Source organism: Lactuca virosa, chromosome 5 (assembly GCF_052849685.1).
Source record: "Lactuca virosa cultivar CGN04683 chromosome 5, Lactuca_virosa_CGN04683_v6, whole genome shotgun sequence".
Classification (NCBI taxonomy): Eukaryota; Viridiplantae; Streptophyta; class Magnoliopsida; order Asterales; family Asteraceae; genus Lactuca; species Lactuca virosa.
In genome coordinates this window covers 230,070,215-230,087,366 of record NC_136430.1, presented here as the reverse complement: position 1 = coordinate 230,087,366, position 17,152 = coordinate 230,070,215, and the positions used below count along the sequence as shown (strand labels likewise).

Sequence of the window (17,152 nt, the reverse complement as noted above, 5' to 3'; positions counted from 1 at the left end):
AGTATGAACCATATACTTGGTGGACTTTTTTTGTTAAATTGTGAATAATAAATATTAAGAAAAAAAATCAATAAGGGCAAAACAATCTTTTTATGTAAGGGAACAAGACGCAACAAAAGCAAAATTTTAAGGACCGCCCGAGTTAAAAAAAAGAAAGAGTTAGGAACCAAACGTGCAAACTACACTATATCATATGAACCATTAGTGTAATTTGTTCAATTTTTTTAACATTACACAAGAGATGTAATTTGGAGGGTGTTTGGGATTACTTTTTAGCTTCAAAAGTTTTTTTTTGCAAAATGACTTTTGATAAAAGAACTTTTGGTAAATGAAGTTTTTTAAATTATGTTTGGATTAGTTTTTAAGGGACAAAAGAGACATTTAATGTTGTTGAGTGGGGAGAATGTTTAATGATTGGTAAATTTAAGGGTATTAATGTAATTTACTTTCTATTTGTTTCAAAAGTGACGAAAAGTTCCATGACTTTAAAAAAAAAAAAAAGGAGGATTTTGTTCTTTCCAAAATTACTTTGAGATCTTTTATAACTTCCCAAATTTAACTTTTGATGTAAAACCTACCCCTTTCACCTACGTGCGACAAAGGGGAGAGATCAATTAAATTGAAGTTTCTGATTAATTTTCGATTCACATCACCAAAAAGGGGCACGAAGAAATCGAAGCGACCAAAGGCATCAAAACGCGAAAATGGGATCGATTGGATCAGTAACATGCCGGATGCTATTCTTCTTTTGATTCTTTCACGTCTTCCATCCACAGAAGAAGCAATTCGAAGCAGCATTTTGTCCAGACGATGGAGGTATTTGTGGACTGCAATTCCCTCTCTGGACATGGACGTATGGCACGGAGAAAATTTCGATAAATACAAATTCAAAGAGTTCGTGTATTGGGTTTTAGCAAACAAATCGGTCGATTTGGATAGTTTTCGTTTGTGTTGTTATTATTACTACAGTATGTCAACAATCGGACGGTGGATTCATATGGCAGTTATGAGAAACATCAAGCAGCTTAACTTGTACTTTATCCCTGAGGAGATGCCTGAAGCTATCGAGTTGCCTCATTGTCTGGTGACTTGTGGGTCCTTGGAGGTATTAATGTTGAAGATATCAGCGCTGGATTTAAAACCTGGTCTAAGTTTGCCCAAGTTCATGGGGTTTCCAGCACTTAGGGTTCTTGTTTTGACCTATGTTGAGTTATTGGGAGACACCGATTTGGTAAAAGGGTTTCTTGAAAGCTGCCCCTTGCTTGAGGATCTGAGTTTGATTTAGTGTGAGTCATCCAAACTTGATCATCTTTTTATTTCATGTCCGAAGCTCAAGAGATTGAGTATTATTAACTCGGAAGACGCGCATAATATTAGAATTTTTTGCCCAAAACTGGAGGTTTTGGATTTAAAAGATTATATTACTTGTAATGTTTTCTTTGATCGTTTAGACTCGTTGAATAAATTTGTCTACGAGCCTACATTTCAGAAAAAAACTGAACCTGTGTTGTTTCATGGAAATTCTCCTGTCAAACCTTTGTGGATGAACCTTTTTTTCTTGTCCGAGGTAGATTCTTATTCTCTTTATATATCCACGATTGTTCTTTTCTGTTAGAAAAAATTGTGCAGTGTATTATTTGTAAGGGTCATTACCATAAATCAGACAAGACTGCAAAATGTGAAGTTCCATTTGACACCAATTGTTTAGCGTGAGCCTTCTTAATCATCCAATTTATGTTGGTGAAGAACCCAAGATATGAACAAATCGCTCTATTACAAAAGGATTAGAACATTGTGCTGTTTCTTTTTTTACTAAGTGAAAACATAGCTTAATTTGATGAATAAACTATATGGGTGTTTCTTTTTTACTTAATGCAGAAAGACCGAAGGACAAATGGAGTGCATGGCTCATGATAGTCTATATAGGTTTCTCAATCAACATTTTTTCTTCCCAAACTTGGTGATGTTTTCTATATATATTCCCTATTTAAGCATCTAGAAAAGAGTAGGATACTTGGAGATGCCTGAAAGTATCATTGGTTTTCATGAAATCTTTATCAATAGAGTACCACATGCTTATTAGTTACCGTGAATAATAACTCTACTTGCTGTCATTATTATAGTGCATTGATGGTGCATGTGATTTGGCTCTACCTAATCTGAAGACTTTGGTGCTTAAAACAACTATGGATGCCTTCACCATTGATGAACTCACCCGAATTCTCAAATATTGTCCCAAACTGGAATCTCTGAAATTGACCATAATAGAGGTATTCTCATATCAAATGATATTTTTAATTTTCTATGTATTGCATTCTTGAAGCACAGTGGCCCACTTTCACACTTTCCCTGGTGTCTTATGCGTATTAAATTCCTCACTTAGATGCTGGAATTTTGGCGTTTTAAACATATAAATGTGTTGGTTAGATGGTTTAAAATGAGTAAAATTGACAATAGTTACTCAAAATGAACGTATCAAATGGATCTAAGTTGCCTTAAGTGTACTCAGATGCTTATAACCTTCTAAATCGTTTTATTAAAAAAACTAGATTATTATTCTAAAGGAATTGCATGATTCTCTTCTGGCTCTGCATCGAGCCATCCACCATTTCCTTGTTTGGGAAAGTACGGGTCGCCGGGGAGATGGAATCCAGCCATGTTATCTACGCGAGAATATGGGTAAAATTAATAGTTAATAGACGTACTACTTAAGATAATTATAGGATGATCCTTACCAGTTACTTCAATACTTGCATAGTGCATACCAGTCATATGTAACCAAAACAGAATAGACCTTCAAATAAGTGACCCTAACTCTAAGTCCACAACCAAACAAGGAACAGGAAGTAAAGCAAAGATCACATATTCTAATTCTATGACACCTTGGTCACATATAACCTTAGCGTATCCACTCAACAACCATTGACCTACTAAGTCTATGACACCTTAGTCACATATAACCTTAGCGTATCCACTCAGCAACCATTGACCTATTAATAAAGACCTTTTAGTTCTCAAATAAGTAATTATAGTAACACAAAATACTCCTATAGTACTTTAAGTTTATGTTCTGTTCTAAAGTTTTCATTGTAGTAGTGTTGGTAAGTTTTTAGACTTGCTGCAACACCACAACCATTCCTAGGCACATGCTAATCACTTCTCGGAAAGATATAGTTGATCAGGCTATATCACTCCCAGATCTGATCATATGTCCCCAAGACTACTTGTGCTGTCCAACAACCGCAATACTTTTGTTTTGTTCTAGTATGACACTGATCCTAGTATAAATGCTTGTATGTATACTTTAGTTAAATATTTTATTATTTAAAAGTATAAACTCTTGGTCAGAGTATTTTAATCCCGGTGTGTTTATAGTTATATATCTTTTATGGGTTGATATACTCAATTCACTATAAACAAAGCTCTGATACCAATCTGTCACACCCCCAAACCAGAACGACGGAAACGTTCGGGGGCGGAGGACATCATGTACAATATCATAACAATGCACAATAGTAAACAAGCAACAACATCATCCATTGCATTAATAATATAATTTAATACAAGTGTGTTCTGTGTAAAGTTTGAAAGACACCAAAATGTGAATCAAAATAAAAGATGAGTCTTGAACATGCTCCGTCTTCTTAAAACCTGGTCATCGGTACCTGTCTACTGGTGACCTGCGAATACAAGTTATTTTGGAAGAGTAGATCAGCATTTAAGCTGGTGAGTTCATAAGTATTTTAGTGTCAAATGTTTGTATAAGTTTGATGAAAGTGTTTGTAAGTGTTTGATGTAAATGTTTGTATACTTCCTAGAAAATCCTATATTTTCTACTTGTAATGAAATGTAGTCTTCTACCAAGACCCGATTGTTCTGTATGTTTGTTCTTTTGTAAAAGTGAGTGTTTTTCCCAAGTATGACTATCATTACCGGAAAATAGTTTACATTACCGTTTATGTGAGAAGATCACCATATGAATGTAATGGGAAAATAAAGATGTACTGTAGTATTGTATAAAGTAACTACTGATGTACCAACTAACTTAAAACAATTGATTAATTAAGGTAAAATGTGATGAGATTATAACCATACTTGATTGACTAGTAAAACACGACGATCAAAGACGTCGAAAAGGTATGACATTCGTCACTCGTAGACCTGCAGGTCCCACTGTAGCTAGCAGCAAGGTGTAGGATGGTCAATCCCGTATAGATCTATACACAAATTCACGCTCCCCCTACAGGAGACTCTGGTTACAAAACGTGACACAACAGTATATTTCCATGCCATGAAGTAGTGGCTCACATTAATGTTATCTTGTTCTTGTATTAGTGTAGTATGTTCCTTCTGTTCTAGTGTATAGTATGTTCCTTTCTGTTCTAGTGTATAGTATGTTCCTTCCTTTCTAGTGTATAGTACGTTCTTTCTCTTCTTGTTATAGTATGTTTGAACTGACTCATGTATGAACTGACTCTTGTAAGTTTCAATGTTCTAGAAATAGTAAGTAGTAATCCTCTAAACTATACCTATTATAGTTTACTAGTAAGCTCTGTAATTGAATGACTAATCATGTTTGTACACCTTTGCTACCCAAAGGTATTGAATTAATTGGAAGAACTTTTATATCTACATACATATACATAATATACAATTAAGATTTAAATGACACTCGGACAAACAACCGGTACTCTAAGTTCACAACCAAACAAGGAACAGGAAATAAAGCGAGTTATCAGTCCTAAGCCCTTTCAACCTTATTTATATAACTATATCTATATAGACATGATTTTGACAATATATATGTTTAAAAGAGTTTTGTAAAACGATAAAGAGTTTATCATATAAAAGAGTTTATCATATAAAAGAGTTTTAACCATTTGAATGGTTATTGATGACTTGATGTCAGTTTATAAAATGATTTGAAACAGTTTGTTTGATAACACAGTTTTGAAGTATAAGAAATCCTCTTGTTTGATAGTTATAAATCACATGTGATTGATACTATAACTACATTGTTTTCTACTTGTATTCCCCCCCCCCCCTCCCTAAAAGCATTTAAAATCATTAAAAGATAATTTTAGGGGTAGGAACTCACATGTAGTGAGTGATTCGAATGTAAGATCGATTAGGATGCTAAGTATGCCAAGTGAAGTCTTGAGCACAAACGGATCCTATTAAGCATATAATGACACATATATGTATATAATTAGTGTATATAACAACTAATCGTGTAAGGGAACAACCTTAGGTGCTAGGAAACACTTGGAATGAAGTGTTACAATCACATATGATTGTATCAAAGGGTGTTCACGGCCACACAATGATGTGTTCACGGCCACACATGACGTGTTTAAGGCCCTAGGCTTGATCCTATGAAGGGTTTACCACCATGGGTTGAAGGGTTCACGACCACCTCATGAACTAAGAAGGGTTTACGGTCGTAACAAGATCATTTGAAGGGTTCACGGCCACATGAAGGGTTCACGGCCGTGAACTCTTGAAGATGATGCTTAAAAGGTGTTTGGTTCATGGGGATTCCAGAGCTCCTAATGGATAACAAGTATATTGAAGAGATACTTACGTTTTGGAAGCTTATAAGGTGATTACGGACCAAAAAACAAGTGTGTGATCTTGGTGTTCTTGGTGATTTGAAGATCTAAACCCAAAAGAGATGAATTCATGGATGAAATCATAGGGTTTTACTTGAATAAGAAGGATATCAAGAAAGAATGGAAGAATCACTTACACTTTTGAAGATCAAGAAGAATATCCTTGATGATAATTGAGAGAGAAATGAGAGTTCTTGACTTGAAGTTGTGAGAAATGAAGAATAATGAGGGATCTTCATACTAATGAAGAGGGGTTCACGACCAAGCTTGCGTTTACGGCCGTAAACCCTAGTTTGCGGCCGTGAACTCCTTGTGAAGGAGGTTCCGACTCAATTGCAACTCCAAGAACTCAAGTAAATGCCTCCTAACACCCAATCCTTGAGTGTACAAGGCTTAGAACTCTCAAACAGGCCCTTAGCAAAGCTAGAAGTTAACAGAAACTAGTCTGACTTTTGATTGAATTGAATGGATTTACAAGATAGAAATTTCGGGTTGTCACAATTATTTAGTGCTTGTTGCATGTAATTGTATTTGTAAGGTATTTAGTAGGTATTAATGGGAGTTTCTTCTGCAGCTGATGGCGAAGAGAGTGTAACGGGAATTCAAGGAAAGCCTAGGAAGTATCTTAGAGCGTTGACTGCCCCGTCTTGCGGGAAAAATGTATTGGTCCTAAGGAGTAACTTAGAGGATTCAAGACGGTCCTTGAGAAAAATATGGATAGGTGTGGAAGGTAGTATTTTCACGAGAATACTAAGGAATTGTAGAGTGTGGAATTCTTTGAGTGTTTTCTGGTGGTTTGCATTTTTTATTTTTCAGTATGGTGGTCACTCGAGGTGGTTCTGGTTATGGTTCTGGCGATGGTTCACGTTCGAGCACTAGGGCCGAAACGATGGATGAACGGATGCGAGAGTTCATCTTGTCAGAGATCACTTGCAGTATTTTTGATCAGATTCCTGTGATCTTTGGTACGATCAATGAGGGTATCATGGAGATTTTGGATGAGCGTCTAGTCGTTTTTGTTGGATTAGGTGTCTAAGCCCATAACTATATTTGGTATGTACTTGACCTGGTTGTAGCATGATCCTTTTGGGTTGCCTTCACCAAAGCAACTTAACTGGAAGAATAATGGAGAAAGAGGTTATTATGGTTTATTAATATATTATATGAATAATATATTAAAAGAGAAATCATATTATTTAATTAATATTGGTCAATAATTAATTTAGAATTAATTTTGTGGTAAAAAGAGATTACTTAAATTAAGGGGACTGATATTGTAATTATGTGATAGTTGCAATATGGGCTGGGGAACCCTAAAGAAGGGATGGACGAATTCTATGGGGAAGCCCACATAGAAATCGTCCATAGGAGGCCTTCTGGAAGGATCCTGTGGACTGCTTAAGGCCTAAGCAATCTAATTAGGGTTTTGACTGAAACCCTAGCAGCTCACCTATAAAAAGGACCCCTTGGCTTCACATTTTCGGCTACCACAACCCAAGAAGGATTCACGAGCCGAAAATTGCCTCTCCCTTCTCTCTTTAAGATTCTACAATTGTTTTGGTGTTTGTGATTCATTAGAGGCATCACATTTGAGGTGCTAGGTTCTCAAAAGCTCAAGATCATCAAGCTACAATCAAAGGTAATATATTAACTCTTCATTAGATGTAGATTTCGATTTTTGTTGTATGCTAGATTAGGGTTTGAGAGCTTTGGATGATTATTGCATGCACAAATAGAAAAACCTAGATCCAAAGCTTTAGGGTTTGAATGTACACCATAGGATTGATGTTTTGCTAATAACCCAACAGTGGTATCAGAGCCTAGGTCGTTTTTCTTTTGTATTTGATGGATTGCTAATTTGTTCAAAGATGAAAATCGAAAAATTTGTGCCTCTGCCTGATAAACTCATTGAGTCACCTGATGAACTCGACGTCAGGGAAACTCGACGAGTCCATTCAGTGACTCGGCGAGTCGGGTCGTCTGGTGGCTGATTTTTCGGGATTTTGACTGAAACTGAATTAGGATAATTGCCAAAAACGTTTTTGACTGATAAAATCTTATTTTTTCATTAAGGTATTGATTATCCTAATGTAATTCAAAGATAATTTTCATAAATAAAGTAATTACTTTTTTTTATATGATAAAGATTAATTATTTGTATTTTGATTTGAATTATCTTGTCAAGAAAATATATTAGGTCAAATTATATGATAAAGATTAATAATATGATTAATTAATTATTTTTTCAAATTTAATCTATAAGATGTTTTGAAAAGTTTCAAAACTTGCCCTCAAGTTTTGGGATTTAAAATTTAATTAAAAGTTTTAATTTTGAAATATTTAAATCCTAAACCCTAGAGTTTTACAAGTTTAAAATTCAACCCTTATACTATTATAATATTATAAGATTAATAATTATATAGATGTATAAGATAAAGCTAGTCTTACCGTTAGTAGGCCTCATTCACGAAGCCGATCTATAAGAGGTGTATAAGGTTGCTGCCTATAAAATTGCAGTTTAATGAGTGTCCACTCTCACCCACTGCTTCCTTGATTGGTGGAGGGTCGTTAGCCGAACGGGTAGGATAGGGCAACTAATTCCTCATTAAAAGTATAATGATTAATAAAGTAACTAAATGTTTTTATAAAATTCCCAAAGTTACTTTAGGTAAAATGTGAAATGATGCTATTCCATGAAATTATACTTTGCACCCTGCCAGGTCGTTAGTGGAGCGTGCGTGTATAACCGGCACAATAATTTGGGACTAGAAAAGGTGGAAAAAGGTAGATTGATGTTTATCATAGATCAATGAAGTGTGTGTGGCTAACCGGCACATTGATTAGATGGTAAATGACATCGAGAGTACCAAGTACATTTACATGGTTATTCACACCTTGTTTGTGATCCTCGGTATCCCAGTCACAAACTTAAATGACATATCGAGATTTAAACATGTCATTGAAAAGTTCAATGAATCTCAAAAGAATCTAGGAATTTCAACTCATTAAAACTTAATTGTTTTTTTTTCGATTTTCATGGTTGAAATTGGTAAATCGTCATTTACCTACCTTCAAATTATTTGCAATTAGATTACGACATCCCTCTTATGAATTGTAAATAATTGTGTTGGGTCCTAGCCCTAATTTCTTATTTGGGTGTTTAATTGGGGATTCTTATCTAATCTAAACTTTGTTCCTTTTCTATTTCAGATGTCTACTTCGAACAACAACAACACTTCTGGCTCGACCCCTTCCGGCTCATTCTCACTCATGAACTTGTGTGGGAGGGTGATATTCGATAGGTCCAATTTTAATGATTGGATCCGCAACATTCGCATGGTCACCCGTTACGAGGACAAAGAGTATGTTCTCAACAAGGAGCTGAAGGAGGTTAATGTGAACACTGCCACTCCTGAAGAAATTGCTGCATATGAAACTCATGAGCGAGATGCTACGAAGGTTCATTGCATCATGCTCGCAACAATGACTGCTGAACTCCAAAAGTCCTACGAGGACTACTATCCATACGAGATACACCAAGATTTGATGGAAAGGTACCATCAAAGTGCTAGGCAGGAATGGTATGAGATCATCGCTGTGATGATCACTACCAAAATGAATGATGGAGAGTCCATCACGACCCACTTGCAGAAAATGCAAAGATATGTGGACCGCTTACTGAAGTTGAATGTCAACTTTAATGAGGAGCTGGCCATAGATATTATTCTACACTCCTTGCATCCTTGCTACGACTAGTTTCGTATGACCTACCACATGAACAAGGAGGTGATCACTCTAATCAAGCTTCAAGGCCTGCTAAGGACTGCTGAGAGTAGTCTGAAAGGCAAATCTATTGCATCTACTCCTACTACTGTTTCCCCTGTCTTGGCTATTGGGTAAGGAAAAGGAAAGAAGAGGAAGGCACCTTCTAAGAGCCACAAGGGAAAGTCTCATGATGGTACCTATTCTAGTGGAACCAAAGCTGGTCTTGCTGCTCCCTCTTCCAACCCGAAGGATGCAGAGTGCTTCTACTGCCATGAGAAAGGGCATTGGAAACGAAGTTGCCCGAAGTACCTGCATGACATCAAGGATGGGAAGATAAAGCCCACCTTCGCAGGTATTTATACTATTCAATCTAATAACTCATCACATACTATGTCTTGGGTCCTCGATACAGGATGTGGTTTTCACATTTGTTCTGATTTTAGGGTCTAAGAAGTAGGGATCGATGTGGAGCATGGGAAGATAAACTTGATCATGGGGAATAGGAAAGCGTCACATGTCACCAAGATTGGAGGTTAGTCTTTAGTGCTTAGTAGTGGGTTAGGTTTAGATTTGAATAACTGTTGCTATTCGTTAGAAATGACACGAAACATTATTTTTTTTTCATGGTTTGTATAAACAAGGTTTTAGATTTTCGTTTAATAATGAAAATGGTTCTATTAATGCTTTCTTTAATGGTACTTTCTATTTTGAAGCATTGCCTTGTAATGGTATATATGAAACTGTGATGGTTGTGGACAACTAAGGAAATGATGTGTTGCATATCGATTCGTCCAATGGTTTGGATAAAGCATGTTTGTGGCATTGTCGTCTTGGACATGTCAACAAGAAGCGCATAGCCCAACTCCAAAAGGATGGAGTGTTGGAGTCATTCGACCTTAGGGACGATGACACGTGCGAGTCTTGATTACTTGGAAAGATGACCAAGTCACCCTTCACTGGTACTTGTGAAAGGGGTGAGGGTTTAATGGATCTCATACATACCGATGTATGTAGGCCTTTTAGATCCACCACAAGGGATGCGAACCGCTTCTATGTGACTTTCACCGATGATTATAGTGGATATGAGTATATCTACTTAATCAAGCACAAGTCAGAAACCTTTGAAAAGTTCAAAGAGTTTAAACAAGAAGTGGAGAATCAGCTGGGCAGGAAAATTAAGATGCTCTGATCCAATCGAGGATGTGAGTACCTTAGTATTGAATTCCACGACTACCTTAAGAAATGCAGAATTGTTTCACAATTGATACCACCTAGGACACCGCAGTTGAATGGTGTGGCAGAGCGGCACAATCGAACCTTGTTGGACATGGTTCGTTCCATGATGAGTCGAGCTTCACTACCTATCTAATTCTGGGGGGTATGCTTCAGAGACTGCCACCCATATCCTTAATCTGGTCCCAACTAAGAAGGTTGCCAAAACACCTCAAGACATGTGGACAGGGAAAGCTCCCTCGTTGGCACATATCAAGGTTTGGGGTTGCGAGGCTTTTGTAAGACGAGAGACTCACGACAAGCTCGAACCTCGTAGTGAGCGGTGTATTTTCATCGGCTATCTGCAGAAGTCCTTTGGATATCTCTTCTATAGGCCGAGTGACAATGTTGTCTTCGTTGCGAGGAGAAGGGTTTTCCGAGAGCGAGAACTCATATGCCAAGAGGACAGTGGGAGGCAAATTGATCTTGAAGAGCTTCAAGAATCAAGTGATGAAGGAACCTCTAACACTGACGCTCAACCCGAGGAGGAAACTCATGTTTAACCAATTGACGAGTCCTTACCTGTTAGACGTTCCAGTAGAGTTAGTGTCCCCCCCTCCCCCCCCCCCCCCCGATATTATATGGTTTCCATAGAACTTTCATTTATAGTTATTAGACTTATGCAAGTGGGAGACAGTTGGATTAGGTGTCTAAGCCCATAACTATATTTGGTATGTACTTGACCCGGTTGTAGCATGGTCCTTTTGGGTTGCCTTCACCAAAGCAACTTGACTAGAAGAATAATGGAGAAAAAGGTTATTATGGTTTATTAATATATTATATGAATAATATATTAAAAGAGAAATCATATTATTTAATTAATATTGGTCAATAATTAATTTAGAATTAAGGAGACTGATATTGTAATTATGTGATAGTTGCAATATGGGCTGGGGAATCCTAAAGAAGGGATGGACGAATTCTATGGGGAAGCCCACATAGAAATCGTCCATAGGAGGCCTTCTGGAAGGATCATGTGGACTGCTTAAGGCCTAAGCAATCTAATAAGGGTTTTGACTGAAACCCTAGCAGCTCACCTATAAAAAGACCCCTTGGCTTCACATTTTCGGCTACCACAACACTAGAAGGATTCAAGAGCCGAAAATTACCTCTCCCCTCTCTCTTTAAGATTCTCCAATTGTTTTGGTGTTTGTGATTCATTAGAGGCATCACATTTGAGATGCTACGTTCTCAAAAGCTCAAGATCATCAAGCTACAATTAAAGGTAATATCTTAACTCTTCATTAGATGTAGATTTCGATTTTTGTTGTATGCTACATTAGGGTTTGAGAGCTTTGGATGATTATTGCATGTACAAATAGAAAAACCTAGATCCAAATCTTTAGGGTTTGTATGTACACCATAGGATTGATGTTTTGCTAATAACCCAACAGTTTTCCCTATCGAGATTTTGGCTACTGCCAGTGCACATACTCTGACTTTCCGAGAGTTTGGTGCATGTGGGGCTCCGGAGTTCTTCGAGAAGAAAGACCCGATTGTTAGCAGTAGTTGGTTGGCGGACGTGGTGAACGCTTTTCATAAGAGCTTATGCCCCGATGGGTCGAAGGTCAGGTTTTCATCTTGTCTATTGAAGTACATAGCTCGTGATTAGTTGGAGGAGCTAGACTATGCTTTGGGAGGCGAGGCGGTTGAGACAATGACTTGGGATGATTTCGTGAAGATATTCAGAGCTGAGTTCGCACCAATGACTGAGGTTCAACAGTTGGCAAGGGAGTTCCATGACCTTTATCAGACTACTGAGACCGTGGCGAAGATCACCACCATGTTCCGAGAGAGAGCTTTATTGGTTCTGAAGTATATGACGTACGAGGAGATGAAGAAGGTGAGGTACCATGACGTGCTGAAGGATGAGATACGGGTGTTTATGAGTATGTCTAGCTACAAACCCTGTATGATATGATAGCTAGGGCCCGGGAATGGGAGATTAATTTGGAGCTTCTAAGGAAGCGAAAGCCAATTCAGGCTCAGATATCTGAGGGCTCAGCGAAGAAGCCCAAGACTTTGATTCGCGATCGAGAGGCAACAAGGTTGGGGCCGCTGCGGTAAGTGCGGAAAGACGCATAATGGGGTTTGCAGGGTTGGTGGTTTAGGCTACTACAAATGCAACAAGACTTGTCACATTAGCAGACATTGTCCGAGTTTGGCAGGAGGAGTGGTTGTAGCACCCGCTCCAGCTACATTGAGGATCACTGAAGGCCGCCAGGGCAAGGCGGAGGCGCCAGTTGTGAGGAGTCAAGCTTTTCAGCTGACAGTCGAGGAGGATCGTGCAGCACCAGATGCGGTTACTATTATGTATCTTCTCTTTTATCTCATTTACTGTTTTGATGTTTATGCTTATCGTGTATGTTGTTACTTAGGAACGTTCCTAGTGAACGGTGTTCCAGATTTTGTTCTTTTTTATTCTGGCGCACCCTGATCGTTCGTATCTTTTGCGCTTAACAAGAGATTCGGTGATGCTTCTGGGGAGCTTGATTATCCATGGAGATTGCCGACGATCGTCTAGTGAGAGCGTCGAGGGTTCATCGGACTTGCATTCTGGAGTTATTTTATGAGAGGTATCCGATTGATTTGGTTTATATCCCTTTGCATGAGAGCAAGGTCATCATGGGTATGGATTGGTTGAGCCCTAATGGGGCAATGATTGACTGTGAGCATCGGTTAGTGAGGGATCAAACCCCAAGTGAGGGGGAACTAAATATCCATGGTGAAGGTGTTCACCATGGACCGGCTCTCTGTTCAGCATCGAGAGTTAGGCGGTATCTTTAGCAGGGTTGTTTGGGATTTGTGTCTTATGTGTTGGATACTCGCAAGGAAGGAAATGGGAAAATTGATGATGTGCTGGTCGTTCAGGAATATCCCGATGTGTTCCCTGAGGATTTTCTATGAGTGCGTTCGGAGAGGCAGGTCGAGTTTCGGATTGACTTGGTCCCGGGTGCGGCTCTGTTAGCCAAGGCATCCTATCGGTTGGCACCACCTGAGATGCAAGAGTTGTCTACACAGCTATAGTAACTGTTAGACAAGGGGTTTATTAGACTGAGTAGTTCACCCTAGGGAGCACTAATCATTTTTTGTGAAGAAGAAGGACGATTCACACCGGATGTGCATTGATTACCGGGAGTTGAACAAGTTAACGGTGAAAAATCGTTACCCACTCCTGAGGATTAACGATCTGTTTGACCAGCTACAGGGTGCGTGTGACAACCCGGAATTTAGGGCTATTATTATAACCGCCAATATATCCGTGAATCTCGTGTTAATCCGAATTACTGAAATTTTAGTGCATCTTAAGTAAAATAAATAAGTTCATTTTAACTATTAGATGATACCCGATGATATTATGCTTTCAAATGCATAACGTATCAACCGCACAAACTGTAACCTTAGGAATACGTCTGAAAAACAAAAAATTTGTAAAAAGTCATTTTAAGTGAAGTAAATTATTCTAGTCTCATAGTACGTGTTTACCTGTTTCCAAAAATATAAAGAACGTCCAAAACAGAGTTCGTATGCAAAAGATACGACAATTTTAAGAAAACAGACAGTAAAACACTGGTTTTCTTAAATCGCGTAAAATCGAATCGATCCGTTGAGGCACTTACGCTTTGCCGGCGGGATTTCCGAGAGCGTTTTTAGACTCAGGATATAATCTATTATTTATTTTCACACTCGAAATATTTTTAATGAAAATATTCACAAAAGTCGCGGAAACTGACACCGCGAGCCGTTAAGACGCAAAACTTCTAACGCAATTTCCCGGAGATCCGTAACTCCAAAAATTAATCCGTTTGATTTTCCGGAATCTTTGAATTAAAATCTATGTAAAGGTATTTTTGAAAAAAATTCTCAATGCACGGATCTCGAGGCACCCGGTTTTGTGTGTTTTGCGCAATTAATGGAGGAATAACCCATGTGGGGCCCACATGTGAGTTAAGAAGCCCAAAAAAATCTGATTTCTTCCTTTCTTGAATCATCACACGTTTTCTTTCCCATGCCCCTCTCCTTCTTTGTGTATAAGTCTCACCAAAGTGGTACAAGAGTGAGTTGGAGGTTTAACAATTCAAGGCTTGTGTGTGCCTTCTTCAACTATAAAAGGAGCTATTCTCTTCCTCATTTCCTCACTCAAATCACAACCTTCAATCTCTCTTCATTCCTCTTTCCATTATTCTTCTTTTCTTGGTTTAAATCGCCACCTCACCACCTTATTCCATCACATTTACCCACCTTGCTTGATCAAGATCACCACCAAACACACCCTTGATTACCCCCTGCAGCTGCCCTCTCTCCTTTCCGTCGACCAACTGCCAAACGAAGCCAGTAAACGACAGTTGGAGGCTACCGTAAATCCACTGCCAACCCTCATCACCCACTGCCAGAGATCCTGCCACCCATCGGCTGTGTTGTTGTGCTGCTTTCTTAGGTATTTAAATTAAGTCCGGAAGTTCGAATTCATGACAATACATCTCGGCTTTCTTGCATCAATTTTCGAAAAGACACGACAACCGCGCTTTAAGGTGAGTGTTACGCCGCACTTTTATATATTTTCGGGGGGAATACATTTAGTACTTGTATATATAGTATATATTATTTTCTAAACACTTTGTTTAAACAAACAACAACACCATTTTCATGCAATATAAATTACACAAAAATATTATTTATTACGCTACTACTTACGGTACGGGAAATCTGGTTTGAAGTGCCGCATAGGTTGTTGGATTTCAGAAGTGCTATAATGCCAAAATGGGCCTGCCCTCGGTGTTTCATGTCAGGCCATCGTCTGTACATGGTAGTACGTGTACTAAGTAATATTTATCATACAAAATACACAAAAAAATATCATTGTTTTGTGTAAATACTTTACTAGTTTTAGAAATAATTGTTTAAACACTTACATGTTAAGTAAAAAAATCGTTTTAAACCTCAATAGCTAGATATGTTATGTTGTTAAGATAATACAACTAATAAAACGAACATATATGTTTCGACTAAAATTGTGCTATGACTGTATAGCCTGTTATCAACTTGGTAGTTTCAATATACCTCATACATACACAAAAATATATAAGTTTATATATTTATACGAGTTATAGAACTCGTATATTAGGCTCGTTTATATGCTTGTACTCTAAGTTTTATCAACTGTTTAAACAAGTATCGCACCTTCTTACACTTATGCTTATCAAATATACTTGTCATCCATCCGTTTATCCGTGTCTGCGGTTGCTAAGTACAACCTTGGCAGATAACTTTATCCGTATATCCACATGTCTGTTTATCTGTTATCCGTACCATTCTATTACTGTAAACTTGACTAGATGTTTATTACCTAGAAACCATAGTTTATATGTCTATCCGTACAAATTCTTTACTATAAACTGCACTAGAATTTTATTACCTAGCAACCATGGTTTATATTTCTATCTTTATCAAACATTCTTCCAAACACAATTTTCTTACAAAGGTAATACTTTTTAGACTTTTTAAAAGTATTATACTGCGGTTAAGTAGAAAACCTGTGACACTCACCAACCTTTGTGTTGACCCTCAAACTTACATGTATTCTCAGGAGATCATTAGACAAGCTTTCAGACAGAAGATTAGTCGTGGATTACAGACGACTTAGCTATCTAGTTTTGTTATTTGCCTACCTGTTTAAGGAAACTACTATCTATTATCACTTATAATAACCTTGTATTCAAACCTTATGATGAAATATGTTTTTTTTATCAGTTTATTTGTGCTATATATTCGATTTATCTGTGATCCATGAACTTAGTCCCACTCCTGGCGTGTTCAGCCTTGGCCGGGGGTGTGACAGTGTATCTTGGTTCTCCAAGATTGACTTGCAGTCGGGATATTATCAGATGAAGGTTCGGGATAAGGATGTTCAAAAGATAGATTTCAGGACTCCTTATGGTCATTATCAGTTCGTGGTGATGCCATTTGGGCTCACCAATACACCAGCGGCGTTCATGGATCTCATGAATAGGGTTTGTAGGCCGATGCTAGATCGGTCGGTGACAGTCTTCATTGATGATATCTTGGTCTATTCGAAGTCCAGGAGCAACATGAGGAGCATTTGAGAAAGGTTTTGGAGATTTTGAGGAGGGAGAGGATATACATCAAGTTCTCTAGATACGAGTTCTGGTTGCGTCTGGGGCACCTTGTCAACCATAATGGTATATTGGTTGATCCGTCCAAGATCGAGGCTGTGATACGGTGGGAGGTTCTAAGGTCTCCATCTGAGATTCAGAGTTTTCTAGAGTTGGTTGGTTATTATCGTAGATTCATTCAGGACTTCTCCAAAATTGATGTTCTGTTGACGAGATTGACAAATAAGACAGTTACTTTTCATTGGGGGTCTGAGCTGCAGGTGATATTTCAGTCATTGAGATATAAGCTGTGTGAGGCTTCAATTTTGTCTCTACCTGAGGGAGTGGAGGACTTTGTGGTTTACTATGATGTTTTGATTACAAGATTGG

General features: G+C 38.0%; 1 long non-coding RNA gene across 2 annotated transcripts; it reads left to right on the top strand.

Annotated features, from left to right (window-relative positions):
• Window positions 1–529: 529 nt before the first annotated feature.
• Window positions 530–10,015, top strand: LOC145111177 (uncharacterized). 2 transcript variants are annotated; one of them, XR_013710209.1, is made up of 5 exons: window positions 530–1,286; window positions 1,879–1,926; window positions 2,124–2,270; window positions 8,823–9,729; window positions 9,821–10,015. It is a non-coding gene; the product is annotated as an uncharacterized LOC145111177 (long non-coding RNA). The 2 variants fall into 2 exon arrangements; XR_013710208.1 differs by lacking the exon at window positions 1,879–1,926.
• The last annotated feature ends 7,137 nt before the right edge of the window (window positions 10,016–17,152 follow it).